Source organism: Rhinoderma darwinii, chromosome 5 (genome assembly GCF_050947455.1).
Source record: "Rhinoderma darwinii isolate aRhiDar2 chromosome 5, aRhiDar2.hap1, whole genome shotgun sequence".
Lineage (NCBI taxonomy): Eukaryota > Metazoa > Chordata > Amphibia > Anura > Rhinodermatidae > Rhinoderma > Rhinoderma darwinii.
This window is the reverse complement of record NC_134691.1, coordinates 41,579,510-41,593,674: the sequence shown is the minus strand read 5'-3', so window position 1 is coordinate 41,593,674 and position 14,165 is coordinate 41,579,510. Positions and strand designations below refer to the sequence as shown.

General features: G+C 40.9%; 1 protein-coding gene across 1 annotated transcript in view; it reads right to left on the bottom strand.

The window, feature by feature from the left end:
- The window catches only part of RRM2B (ribonucleotide reductase regulatory TP53 inducible subunit M2B), a 77,161-nt gene that overhangs the window by 19,224 nt on the left and 43,772 nt on the right, over nucleotides 1-14,165 (bottom strand). The window lies entirely within an intron of this gene.

Genomic DNA, 14,165 nt, shown 5'->3' with positions numbered 1-14,165 from the left:
CCCGGGAGACAATTCGTGTTTTTTTCTTCTGTTGGATCTGAAGATAAAAAGAAAAGATGTCTGACTCCCTGTTTCCTGGCCTTGAGAGGTCCTGCCTCAGGGACCGCCGCTGTTTGACGCCTCATGTCATGGGATAAAGCGGCTAAGTTGCATATAATGTGTAATCATTGTGCCTGGACTTTGGGCAGCAAGGATGTTTATATATTTATTTATTTTTATGTTTATCACTTCTGTACATTAATGCGGTCATTCCGGCTCTCCACAGCGATATTATCATGTTGTCTGATTGCAGGCTCTGCACAGTCTCAGCACTGCTGCATATCTCTATGCTTCCATCTTACCCGGCTTGTGGCTACTGGGCATGCCCAAATGGTCTGTAGTATGCAGTACTGCACATGTGCAAGTTTTTGTGAGTTCTCGCGAGACCTTGGGGATTTAAAATGACAGCGCGCTGTTGCTAATGTGCACTCAGCCAAACGAGCAGAGCCTGCTAAGCCATCACAGTGAGGGTATGTTCACATGGCTTATTTTCGGCCATTTTCGGGCCGTAAACGGCTGAAAAATCGGAAGCTGCATTGATTTCAAATGGGAAATACAGCGTTCTGCTCTGATGGGCCGTTTTTTTATGCGGCCGTTTTTAAAAAAGGCCCGCGAAAAAGAAGTGCATGTATGTCAGTTCTTGAGACTTTTTTGGAACCTTTTTTCATTGACTTTATAGAAAAATAGCTCCAAAAACGGCCATAAAAAACGCAGGGAAAAACGCGAGCTGCTAAAAAAAAGTCTGAAAATCGGGACCTGTTTTCCCTTGAAAACAGCTCTGTATTTTCAGACGTTTTTGGTTAAGCGTGTGAACATAGCCTTAGACCCCATGCACACGACCGTAAAATCGCCCGTAATTACGGTCCGTAATTACGGACCCATTAATTTCTATGGCCGACGGACACCTTCCCGTATGTCTACGGGAGGGTGTCCATGCCGTAGAAACCTGCCGAAAAAAATAGGACATGTCCTATATTTTTATTTTACGGACCGTGCTCCTATACTTTATAATAGGATCACGAACCGTAAAAACGACCGGCTGTCCGCGGCCGTCACAGCCAGAAATTACGAGTCGTAATTACGGGCACGGTCGTGTGCCTGAAGCCTAAGGCTGGGTTCACACGACCTATTTTCAGGCGTAAACGAGGCGTATTATGCCTCGATTTACGTCTGAAAATAGGGCTACAATACGTCGGCAAACATCTGCCCATTCATTTGAATGGGTTTGCCAACGTACTGTGCAGACGACCTGTAATTTACGCGTCGTCGTTTGACAGCTGTCAAACGACGACGCGTAAAATGACTGCCTCGGCAAAAAAGTGCAGGACACTTCTTTGCAACGTAATTTGAGCCGTTCTTCATTGAACTCAATGAAGAGCAGCTCAAGATTTACGAGCGTCAAAGACGCCTCGCATAATACGAGGAGGAGGAATTACGGCTGAAACGAGGCAGCTGGTTTCTCCTGAAAACAGTCTGTCATTTCAGCCGTAAAAGCCTCTCATCGTGTGCACATACCCTCAGTGTTCGTTCCCTGCTCTGAGTTCTCAGCAGGTGAACGTGTTTTCCTCTGACATACTTATTTACATATGTTTATTGTATTATAGATGTCTAGCACTGGGAATAGTGAAGCGGAGGAGGAGGAAGAGTAGACACAGGATATGTGTAAAAGGGAATGTGTCACGAACTAAAACATTTTTTTAGTAACTTACTTATTTTTATTATATTTTTGTTGTTGTTGTTGTTTTGGTGTATTTTTTTTTTCTTCCACAAGGTGGGAAGTATTAAAAATTAAATACGAATGACACCAGAGGGAGCGCTTCCCAGATGATGAATGATGAACGTCAAGAGGGAGACCCTGTGATGAATGACTTTTCAATTGACAGGTTCACACGGCGTGTATTTGACTCGTTTTTTGGTGCATTTTACGCACCAAAAAACGCATCAAAAAAGCTTGATTAAGCTTCCCATTTACATCAATGGGAAAGCGTCCCGTAATACATAAAACACGCTTTTTTTACGCAAGCGTTTAAAAAAAACGTGTTGCATAAAAAAGTGTCGGGTCAATTCTTTTGCACGTCAAACAAGCCAAATGTTCCCATAGTCAATGGGAGTCCTAATTCCGTGCCAAAAAACGTGCAAAAAGCACACACAAAACGCGTCAAAAGACAAGCGAAAAACACTTTAAAAAGCCTGTACTTTAATAGGCGCTTCACAAGACACACTAGTGCATTTGACACGTTTACACGTAGTGTTTTTTAGCGCTGTGTGAACATGCCCTAAGGAAATTTTTTTTCATTGGCCACAACTTTATATTGCGGCACAGGGGAGAAGACAGAAGTCTGCTCTGTAGGCGAGTATAAGATTTTTATTTTTCATGTCACTAACCTTATTTTTTTGTTTTGCAGGTTCCGCTGGACCGTTTGGACTATGTTGTAGATTTATTAGGACTACTTCAATCTACGTTTTTTGTTGTGTTTTTTTTTTTTGTTTTAATAATAATATGGTTACCGAGGCATTTGTGGGGTATTTCAGTAAAAAAATATTTTCTTAGGGTGTATTCACAGAGTGTGGTTTTGCTGTGTGTTTGCCACGTGGCCGAAAATCGCATTAAAAAAAATTGTGGTAAAAACGCATGTGGTTTTCAACGGCGTGGGAAAACCGCGGCACAACCGTACTGTGTGAATACACCCTTAGGCCCTGTTCACACAGTTTTCTTGCAGGCAGAAAAAAATCTGCCTCAGAATTCCTTCAGGAATTTTGAGGCAGATTTTTAACTGCCTGCACTTCTTTTCTGCGGTTTTCGCAGCAGTTTCGCCCGCGTCCATTGAAGCTAATGCAAGGTTCACAGGCAAAAACGCCCCGAAAAACGCTCGGAAACAAGCACTGCAGGTTTTTTTCTGTCTTGATTTCAATGGGAGGTCAGAGGGGGAGGCTGCGGCAAGAAAGGACACGCCGCTTTTTTTCTCACAAGCGGCCAAAAGCCACCTAGGAAATGAACGCCTCTGCCTCCCATTGAAATCAATGCGGGGCGATTTCAGGTGTTTTATGGCACTGATTGCGACGCGGTTTTCCGCATCAAAATTTGCACCAAACAACTCTGTTTTTTAATACTTTATTAGCGCCTTAGTAATGGCAGCTGTTTGACAACGTCCATTACTAAGGTGGGGCTTAGTGTTAGCCAATAAAAAGGCTGCAACTAATCCCCAATTATTACCCCGATACCCACCACCACCTGGAGTATCGGGAAGAGCTGGGTACGATCCAGTACCCGACCATCTGTAGTGACCACTACAGATGGTCGGGCACTGGGGTGGCCACAGGCTGGTGTTATCAGGCTGGGAAGGGCCAAAAACCGTAGCCCATCCCACCCTAGGAATGCTAGCCTGTTGCTGCTATAGTGTATCTAGCTGGTTATGAAAATGAGAGGGACCACATGTCATTTTCGTCAATTATTTACTTAATTTTTATTTTTTATGGCGACGTAGGGTCATGCCTTATAACTAAGTAAGCTCCTCCCCAACCATTTTCTCAACGTTCCCAAAAGCCGAGTGGTCCCTCTCCTACTCCAAGAATTTGTCCTCAAGGCCCTAGAGCAAGTACCATCTTGCCAAAGGGGATGTGGAGTTTACTCCAGAATATTTCCAGTGCCAAAACCAGGCGGAAAATGGAAATCATAAAATCTGTAACTACAGTATTAACAAAAGGGGACTATCTATCCTATCTGTCCCAATCCTTTAACCACACAGGAGATTTCTCCAGTTGGCCCTGCGTCAAGGGTATTCCACTCTCCATTTTCAATTCACCTGCCTTCCATTTGGGCTGAGTTCAGCCCAGAGAGTTTTTACCAAAATAACAGTAGTCTTAACAGCAGCTCTGAGAGTGAGGGGTATATACATCATACCATATCTGGACGACTGGCTAGTGAAGGCTCACTCTAGAGAGTTACTCCTGTACCAAGATAGCATTGAAAATTCTGGAGGACCATCGTTTCCTAAGAAACAGGGAGAAACCCTGTTTGACTCCATCAACAGTGAGAAGGTTCCAAGGGTTTATCATCTATTCGGAACTAATGACCCTGGAACTCTCACAGGAAAGAATCATCAAGCTCAAGTCAGCTGTCAGATCTTTGATTTCTTGCCCCACAGTCTCAGTCCGCAAAGCCATGGCTGTCCTTGGGATGTTGACGTCTTCCATAGATGCTGTCCCATGGGCAAAAGCCCACATGAGAAAATTACAGTGGGACATCTTCAGTCAATGGTCTCATTCCCCCAAGACCTTAGACAGGTTGATTTCTATAAAACCCAAGTCCAGAGCAGAACTCATATGAAGTGTCAGAACACCCCTGTACGGCAGGTCTCTTCCCCATCATCCTCCGATAGTCCTCACATCAGATGCCACAGATTGGGTTTGGGGTGCCCATGTTCAAGACCTTTTGGGTTCAGAAAAGATGGTCTAGTCTGGAGTTAAGCTTCCCATCCAATCTGAAGGAATTAAGTGCAGTCCGATTAGCCCTTCTTCACTTTCGACCTGTTCGACAACTTGGCAGTGGTATTCTATATCAACAAACAGGGGGGCACGAGAACTCATGCTCTTACGTTGGAATGCTCTCTCCTAATGCAATGGGCAGAAAAGGTAGTGAGAAACATCTTAGCAGTCCATATTCGGGGGTTCCTTGAATGTGAAGGCAGACTGGCTCAGTCAGAACCCAATCAAGCCTTCAGAGTGGTCCCTCAACCAGCAAGTGTTTCAAATATTTATCCAAAGGATGGGTATTCCTCTAATGGATCTAATCTAATGGCGACAAAAGAGAACTGCACCAATTTTGTTCTCTGAATAGAGCAGATCACCCGCATGCAGTAGATGCTCTTTCCATCAGCTGGGAGAAGAAATTCCTTTGTCTTTCTACTAACTCCAAAAGTACTTTAGAAGATAAAACAAGAAAACGCAGTGGTAATAGCAGTGATAACATTCTGGCCCAGAATACAGAGAATACTGGGAGATGCCACTCAGAAAGAACCTGCTAACACAGAAAGGATTATTTGATCCAGACCCATCTCGACTACATCTTACTGCTTGGAAGCTGAAAGGGGGAACTTAAAGAGGCTCTGTCACCAGATTTTGCAACCCCTATCTGCTATTGCAGCAGATAGGCGCTGCAATGTAGATTACAGTAACGTTTTTATTTTTAAAAAACGAGCATTTTTGGCCAAGTTATGACCATTTTTGTAGTTATGCAAATGAGGCTTGCAAAAGTCCAAGTGGGTGTGTTTAAAAGTAAAAGTCCAAGTGGGCGTGTATTATGTGCGTACATCGGGGCGTTTTTAATACTTTTACTAGCTGGGCGTTCTGATGAGAAGTATCATCCACTTCTCTTCAGAACGCCCAGCTTCTGGCAGTGCAGACACAGCCGTGTTCTCGAGAGATCACGCTGTGTCGTCACTCACAGGTCCTGCATCGTGTCAGACGAGCGAGGACACCGGCACCAGAGGCTTCAGTTGATTCTGCAGCAGTATCGGCATTTGCAGGTAAGTCGATGTAGCTACTTACCTGCAAACGCTGATGCTGCTGCAGAATCAACTGTAGCCTCTGGTGCCGGTGTCCTCGCTCGTCTGACACGATGCAGGACCTGTGAGTGACGACACAGCGTGATCTCTCGAGAACACGGCTGTGTCTGCACTGCCAGAAGCTGGGCGTTGTGAAGAGAAGTGGATGATACTTCTCATCAGAACGGCCAGCTAGTAAAAGTATTAAAAACGCCCCGATGTACGCACATAATACACGCCCACTTGGACTTTTACTTTTAAACACACCCACTTGGACTTTTGCAAGCCTCATTTGCATAACTACAAAAATGGTCATAACTTGGCCAAAAATGCTCGTTTTTAAAAAATAAAAAAACGTTACTGTAATCTACATTGCAGCGCCGATCTGCTGCAATAGCAGATAGGGGTTGCAAAATCTGGTGACAGAGCCTCTTTAAGAAGATCAGGGTTTTCAGATGAAGTTATAGAAACTCTATCTGCTGCCAGAAGGCTTAACTCTGTCAAAATATATAATTGTGTTCGGAAGACCTTTGCTAAGTGGTGTAGTTCCTACTTCAGTTCCTTCTTCAGTTCCAGTCCTCTTACAGTTTATTCAAGAAGGTCTTCAGAAGGGGCTCAAGCTTAACACCTTAAAAGTCCAGTTTACTGCCAAAAAAATCATCCTTAGAAGGACAGTTTTCAAATAATCTACTTATAAGAAGATTTTTTTTAAGGCTGTGAACAATATTCATGCTCAAGCTCAAGTTCATGCACGGTCTCTATCTAGGGACTTATCACTGTTTCTCAAATGCATATCCCAAACACCATTTGAGCCGCTTGAAACACTCAGCCTTCCATATATTTCTTGGAAAACACTATTTTTAGTTGCATTTTCTTCTGCCCGCCAGATAAGTGAAATCCAGGCCTTCTCCTATAAGGAGCCATATTTTAGAGACCTATCTGATTGTCTAGTCCTGTTTTGTTTTTTATACCAAAGGTGGCTCCTCAACTAGCCATTAACCAAGAAATCTTTCTTCCTGTATTATGCTCAAAACCTGAAAATAAGGAACAAGAAAAACTTAATTTCCTTGATGTGCAAGGTCTGTGCTATGCTACTTGGATGAAGTAAAAGATTTCAGAAGCTATGAGGCTTTGTTCTTACAATATCAATGGGACAACAGGGGAAGAAGGCAAGCAAGTCTACTCTGGCCAGGTGGATCCTAAATGTAATCTCAAATTGTTACCAGCTAGAAGGCCTCGAATTCGCTGTAGATATCAAGTCACATTCCACTAGACCCACATCAACTTTGTGAGCTGAATTTGCTTACATATCACTGGACCAAATATGCAAGGCTGCTGTTTAGTCAAGACCAGATACATTTGTAAGGCACCACCGTCTAGTTGTTAATACCGCAGTAGGCTCGGCCTTTGGCAAGAAAGTGATAAAAAAAGATGCTGTATCCCACCCTTGAGGATTGCATTGTAACTCCATTCTGTGATGCCTGAAGGACGTCCAGGAAAATGAAAACTTACCGAAATTTTCGTTTCCTGTAGTCTGGAGGCTGCACAGCCCGCCCCCCCACCAAATGGATTTACTGCTACATAAAAACACGTATTGTCTCCAGGGGTCCTTTATAGTGAGTCTGACCACATTTTGATTGTTAATAATTAATCCATTATCTTCTATCCAATAGGGGTCATATTAAACTTAAGCCTTCTGTGCTGCCTTCGGACTACAGGAAACAAAAATTTTGGTAAGCAAATTTTGATTATACTAATGCTGCCAATCTATTGCCTATACCAAGAGGTAACTGCTTGTAAATGGGGCATTGGGACTGATAACTGTCAGTCAAGCAATCGTTCAACATTTATATAAATATTTCCCTCTCTTGGTCATAGATATCAAATAAATTAACTGGACAACCCCTTCTCAAGAGTAAGCAGCCCTGGACATTAGCAGTTATAACTGGCGGAAGCTGCGAATGGCCTGCCCCGGAAATGTAGTACTGTACAGTGAATAATGCATATGGACATGGGTTATACAGTGAATAGTACATATGGACAGAGGTATACAGTGAATTTTATATATAGACAGGGGTTATACAGTGAATAGTACACATGGACAGAGGTATACAGTGAATAGTACATATGGACAGAGGTAAACAGTGAATAGTACACATCGACAGAGGTATACAGTGAATAGTACATATGGACAGGGGTTATACAGTGAATAGTACATATGGACAGGGGTTATACAGTGAATAGTACATATGGACAGGGGTTATACAGTGAATAGTACATATGGACAGGGGTTATACAGTGAATAGTACATATGGACAGGAGTTATACAGTGAATAGTACATATGGACAGGGGTTATACAGTGAATAGTACATATGGACAGGGGTTATACAGTGAATAGTACATATGGACAGGGGTTATACAGTGAATAGTACATATGGACAGGGGTTATACAGTGAATAGTACATATGGACAGGGATTATACAGTGAATAGTACATATGGACAGGGGTTATACAGTGAATAGTACATATGGACAGGGGTTATACAGTGAATAGTACATATGGACAGGGGTTATACAGTGAATAGTACATATGGACAGGGGTTATACAGTGAATAGTACATATGGACAGGGATAATACAGTGAATAGTACATATGGACAGGGGTTATACAGTGAATAGTACATATGGACAGGGGTTATACAGTGAATAGTACATATGGACAGGGATAATACAGTGAATAGTACATATGGACAGGGGTTATATAGTGAATAGTACATATGGACAGGGGTTATACAGTGAATAGTACATATGGACAGAGGTATACAGTGAATAGTACATATGGACAGGGGTAATACAGTGAATAGTACATATGGACAGGGGTTATACAGTGAATAGTACATATGGACAGGGGTTATACAGTGAATAGTACATATGGACAGGGGTTATACAGTGAATAGTACATATGGACAGGGATAATACAGTGTGTAGTACATATGGACAGGGGTAATACAGTGAAGAGTACATATGGACAGGGGTTATATAGTGAATAGTACATATGGACAGAGGTAATCAGTGAATAGTACATATGGACAGGGGTTATACAGTGAATAGTACATATGGACAAGGGTTATATAGTGAAGAGAACATATGGACAAGGGTTATGTAATGAATAGTACATATGGACAGGGGTTATACAGTGAATAGTACATATGGACAGGGGTTATACAGTGAAAAGTACATATGGACAGGGATAATACAGTGTGTAGTACATATGGACAGGGGTAATACAGTGAAGAGTACATATGGACAGGGGTTATATAGTGAATAGTACATATGGACAGAGGTAATCAGTGAATAGTACATATGGACAGGGGTTATACAGTGAATAGTACATATGGACAAGGGTTATATAGTGAAGAGAACATATGGACAGGGGTTATACAGTGAATAGTACATATGGACAGGGATAATACAGTGAATAGTACATATGGACAGGGGTTATACAGTGAATAGTACATATGGACAGGGGTTATACAGTGAATAGTACATATGGACAGGGGTTATACAGTGAATAGTGCATATGGACAGGGGTAATACAGTGAATAGTGCATATGGACAGGGGTTATACAGTGAATAGTACATATGGACAGGGGTTATACAGTGAATAGTACATATGGACAGGGGTTATACAGTGAATAGTACATATGGACAAGGGTTTTATAGTGAAGAGAACATATGGACAAGGGTTATGTAATGAATAGTACATATGGACGGGTTATACAGTGAATAGTACATATGGACAGGGGTTATACAGTGAATAGTACATATGGACAGGGGTTATACAGTGAATAGTACATATGGACAGGGGTTATACAGTGAATAGTACATATGGACAGGGGTTATACAGTGAATAGTACATATGGACAGGGGTTATACAGTGAATAGTACATATGGACAGAGGTATACAGTGAATAGTACATATGGACAGGGGTTATACAGTGAATAGTACATATGGACAGGGGTTATACAGTGAATAGTACATATGGACAGGGATAATACAGTGAATAGTACATATGGACAGGGGTTATATAGTTAATAGTACATATGGACAGGGGTTATACAGTGAATAGTACATATGGACAGGGGTTAAACAGTGAATAGTGCATATGGACAGGGGTAATACAGTGAATAGTACATATGGACAGGGATAATACAGTGAATAGTACATATGGACAGGGGTTATACAGTGAATAGTACATATGGACAGGGATAATACAGTGTGTAGTACATATGGACAGGGGTAATACAGTGAAGAGTACATATGGACAGGGGTTATATAGTGAATAGTACATATGGACAGAGGTAATCAGTGAATAGTACATATGGACAGGGGTTATACAGTGAATAGTACATATGGACAAGGGTTATATAGTGAAGAGAACATATGGACAAGGGTTATGTAATGAATAGTACATATGGACAGGGGTTATACAGTGAATAGTACATATGGACAGAGGTATACAGTGAATAGTACATATGGACAGGGGTTATACAGTGAATAGTACATATGGACAGGGATAATACAGTGAATAGTACATATGGACAGGGGTTATACAGTGAATAGTACATATGGACAGGGGTTATACAGTGAATAGTACATATGGACAGGGGTTATACAGTGAATAGTGCATATGGACAGGGGTAATACAGTGAATAGTGCATATGGACAGGGGTTATACAGTGAATAGTACATATGGACAGGGGTTATACAGTGAATAGTACATATGGACAGGGGTTATACAGTGAATAGTACATATGGAAAAGGGTTATATAGTGAAGAGAACATATGGACAAGGGTTATGTAATGAATAGTACATATGGACGGGTTATACAGTGAATAGTACATATGGACAGGGGTTATACAGTGAATAGTACATATGGACAGGGGTTATACAGTGAATAGTACATATGGACAGGGGTTATACAGTGAATAGTACATATGGACAGGGGTTATACAGTGAATAGTACATATGGACAGAGGTATACAGTGAATAGTACATATGGACAGGGGTTATACAGTGAATAGTACATATGGACAGGGGTTATACAGTGAATAGTACATATGGACAGGGATAATACAGTGAATAGTACATATGGACAGGGGTTATATAGTTAATAGTACATATGGACAGGGGTTATACAGTGAATAGTACATATGGACAGGGGTTAAACAGTGAATAGTGCATATGGACAGGGGTAATACAGTGAATAGTACATATGGACAGGGATAATACAGTGAATAGTACATATGGACAGGGGTTATACAGTGAATAGTACATATGGACAGGGGTTAAACAGTGAATAGTACATATAGACAGGGGTTATACAGTGAATAGTACATATGGACAGGGATAATACAGTGAATAGTATATATGGACAGAGGTATACAGTGAATAGTACATATGGACAGGGGTTATACAGTGAATAGTGCATATGGACAGGGGTTATACAGTGAATAGTATATATAGACAGGGGTTATACAGTGAATAGTACATATGGACAGGGGTTATACAGTGAATAGCACATATGGACAGGGATTATACAGTGAATAGTACATATGGACAGGGGTTATACAGTGAATAGTGCATATGGACAGGGGTTATACAGTGAATAGTATATATAGACAGGGGTTATACAGTGAATAGTACATATGGACAGGGGTTATACAGTGAATAGCACATATGGACAGGGATTATACAGTGAATAGTACATATAGACAGGGGTTATACAGTGAATAGTACATATGGACAGGGGTTATACAGTGAATAGTACATATGGACAGGGGTTATACAGTGAATAGTACATATGGACAGGGGTTATACAGTGAATAGTACATATGGACAGGGGTTATACAGTGAATAGTACATATGGACAGGGGTTATACAGTGAATAGTACATATGGACAGGGGTTATACAGTGAATAGTACATATGGACAGGGGTAATACAGTGAATAGTACATATGGACAGGGGTTATACAGTGAATAGTACATATGGACAGGGGTTATACAGTGAATAGTACATATGGACAGGGGTTATACAGTGAATAGTACATATGGACAGAGGTATACAGTGAATAGTACATATGGACAGGGGTTATACAGTGAATAGTGCATATGGACAGGGGTTATACAGTGAATAGTACATATGGACAGGGGTTATACAGTGAATAGTACATATGGACAGGGATAATACAGTGAATAGTACATATGGACAGGGGTTATATAGTTAATAGTACATATGGACAGGGGTGATACAGTGAATAGTACATATGGACAGAGGTAATACAGTGAATAGTACATATGGATAGGGGTTATATAGTTAATAGTACATATGGACAGGGGTTATACAGTCAATAGTACATATGGACAGGGGTTATACAGTGAATAGTACATATGGACAGGGGTTATACAGTGAATAGTACATATGGACAGAGGTATACAGTGAATAGTACATATGGACAGGGGTTATACAGTGAATAGTGCATATGGACAGGGGTTATACAGTGAATAGTACATATGGACAGGGGTTATACAGTGAATAGTACATATGGACAGGGATAATACAGTGAATAGTACATATGAACAGGGGTTATATAGTTAATAGTACATATGGACAGGGGTAATACAGTGAATAGTACATATGGATAGGGGTTATACAGTGAATAGTACATATGGACAGGGGTTATACAGTGAATAGTACATATGGACAGGGGTTATACAGTGAATAGTACATATGGACAGGGGTTATACAGTGAATAGTGCATATGGACAGGGGTTATACAGTGAATAGTGCATATGGACAGGGGTTATACAGTGAATAGTGCATATGGACAGGGGTTATACAGTGAATAGTACATATGGACAGGGGTTATACAGTGAATAGTACATATGGACAAGGGTTATATAGTTAATAGTACATATGGACAGGGGTTATACAGTGAATAGTGCATATGGACAGGGGTTATACAGTGAATAGTACATATGGACAGGGGTTATACAGTGAATAGTACATATGGACAGGGGTTATACAGTGAATAGTGCATATGGACAGGGGTTATACAGTGAATAGTACATATGGACAGAGGTATACAGTGAATAGTACATATGGACAGGGGTTATACAGTGAATAGTACATATGGACAGAGGTATACAGTGAATAGTACATATGAACAGGGATAATATAGTGAATAGTACATATGGACAGGGGTTATATAGTTAATAGTACATATGGACAGGGGTTATACAGTGAATAGTACATATGGACAGGGGTTATACAGTGAATAGTACATATGGACAGGGGTTATACAGTGAATAGTACATATGGACAGGGGTTATATAGTTAATAGTACATATGGACAGGGGTATACAGTGAATAGTACATATGGACAGGGGTAATACAGTGAATAGTACATATGGACAGGGGTTATATAGTTAATAGTACATATGGACAGGGGTAATACAGTGAATAGTACATATGGACAGGGGTTATACAGTGAATAGTACATATGTACAGGAGTTATACAGTGAATAGTGCATATGGACAGGGGTTATACAGTGAACAGTATATATAGACAGGGGTTATACAGTGAATAGTACATATGGACAGGGGTTATACAGTGAATAGTACATATGGACAGGAGTTATACAGTGAATAGTGCATATGGACAGGGGTTATACAGTGAATAGTGCATATGGACAGGGGTTATACAGTGAATAGTACATATGGACAGGGGTTATACAGTGAATAGTACATATGGACAGGGGTTATACAGTGAATAGTACATATGGACAGGAGTTATACAGTGAATAGTGCATATGGACAGGGGTTATACAGTGAATAGTGCATATGGACAGGGGTTATACAGTGAATAGTACATATGGACAGGGGTTATACAGTGAATAGTATATATAGACAGGGGTTATACAGTGAATAGTACATATGGACAGGGGTTATACAGTGAATAGTACATATGGACAGGAGTTATACAGTGAATAGTGCATATGGACAGGGGTTATACAGTGAATAGTACATATGGACAGGGGTTATACAGTGAATAGTACATATGGACAGGGGTTATACAGTGAATAGTACATATGGACAGGGGTTATACAGTGAATAGTGCATATGGACAGGGGTTATACAGTGAATAGTGCATATGGACAGGGGTTATACAGTAAATAGTGCATATGGACAGGGGTTATACAGTGAATAGTGCATATGGACAGGGGTTATACAGTGAATAGTACATATGGACAGGGGTTATACAGTGAATAGTACATATGGACAGGGGTTATACAGTGAATAGTGCATATGGACAGGGGTTATACAGTGAATAGTACATATGGACAGGGGTTATACAGTGAATAGTACATATGGACAGGGGTTATACAGTGAATAGTGCATATGGACAGGGGTTATACAGTGAATAGTACATATGGACAGGGGTTATACAGTGAATAGTGCATATGGACAGGGGTTATACAGTGAATAGTGCATATGGACAGGGGTTATACAGTGAATAGT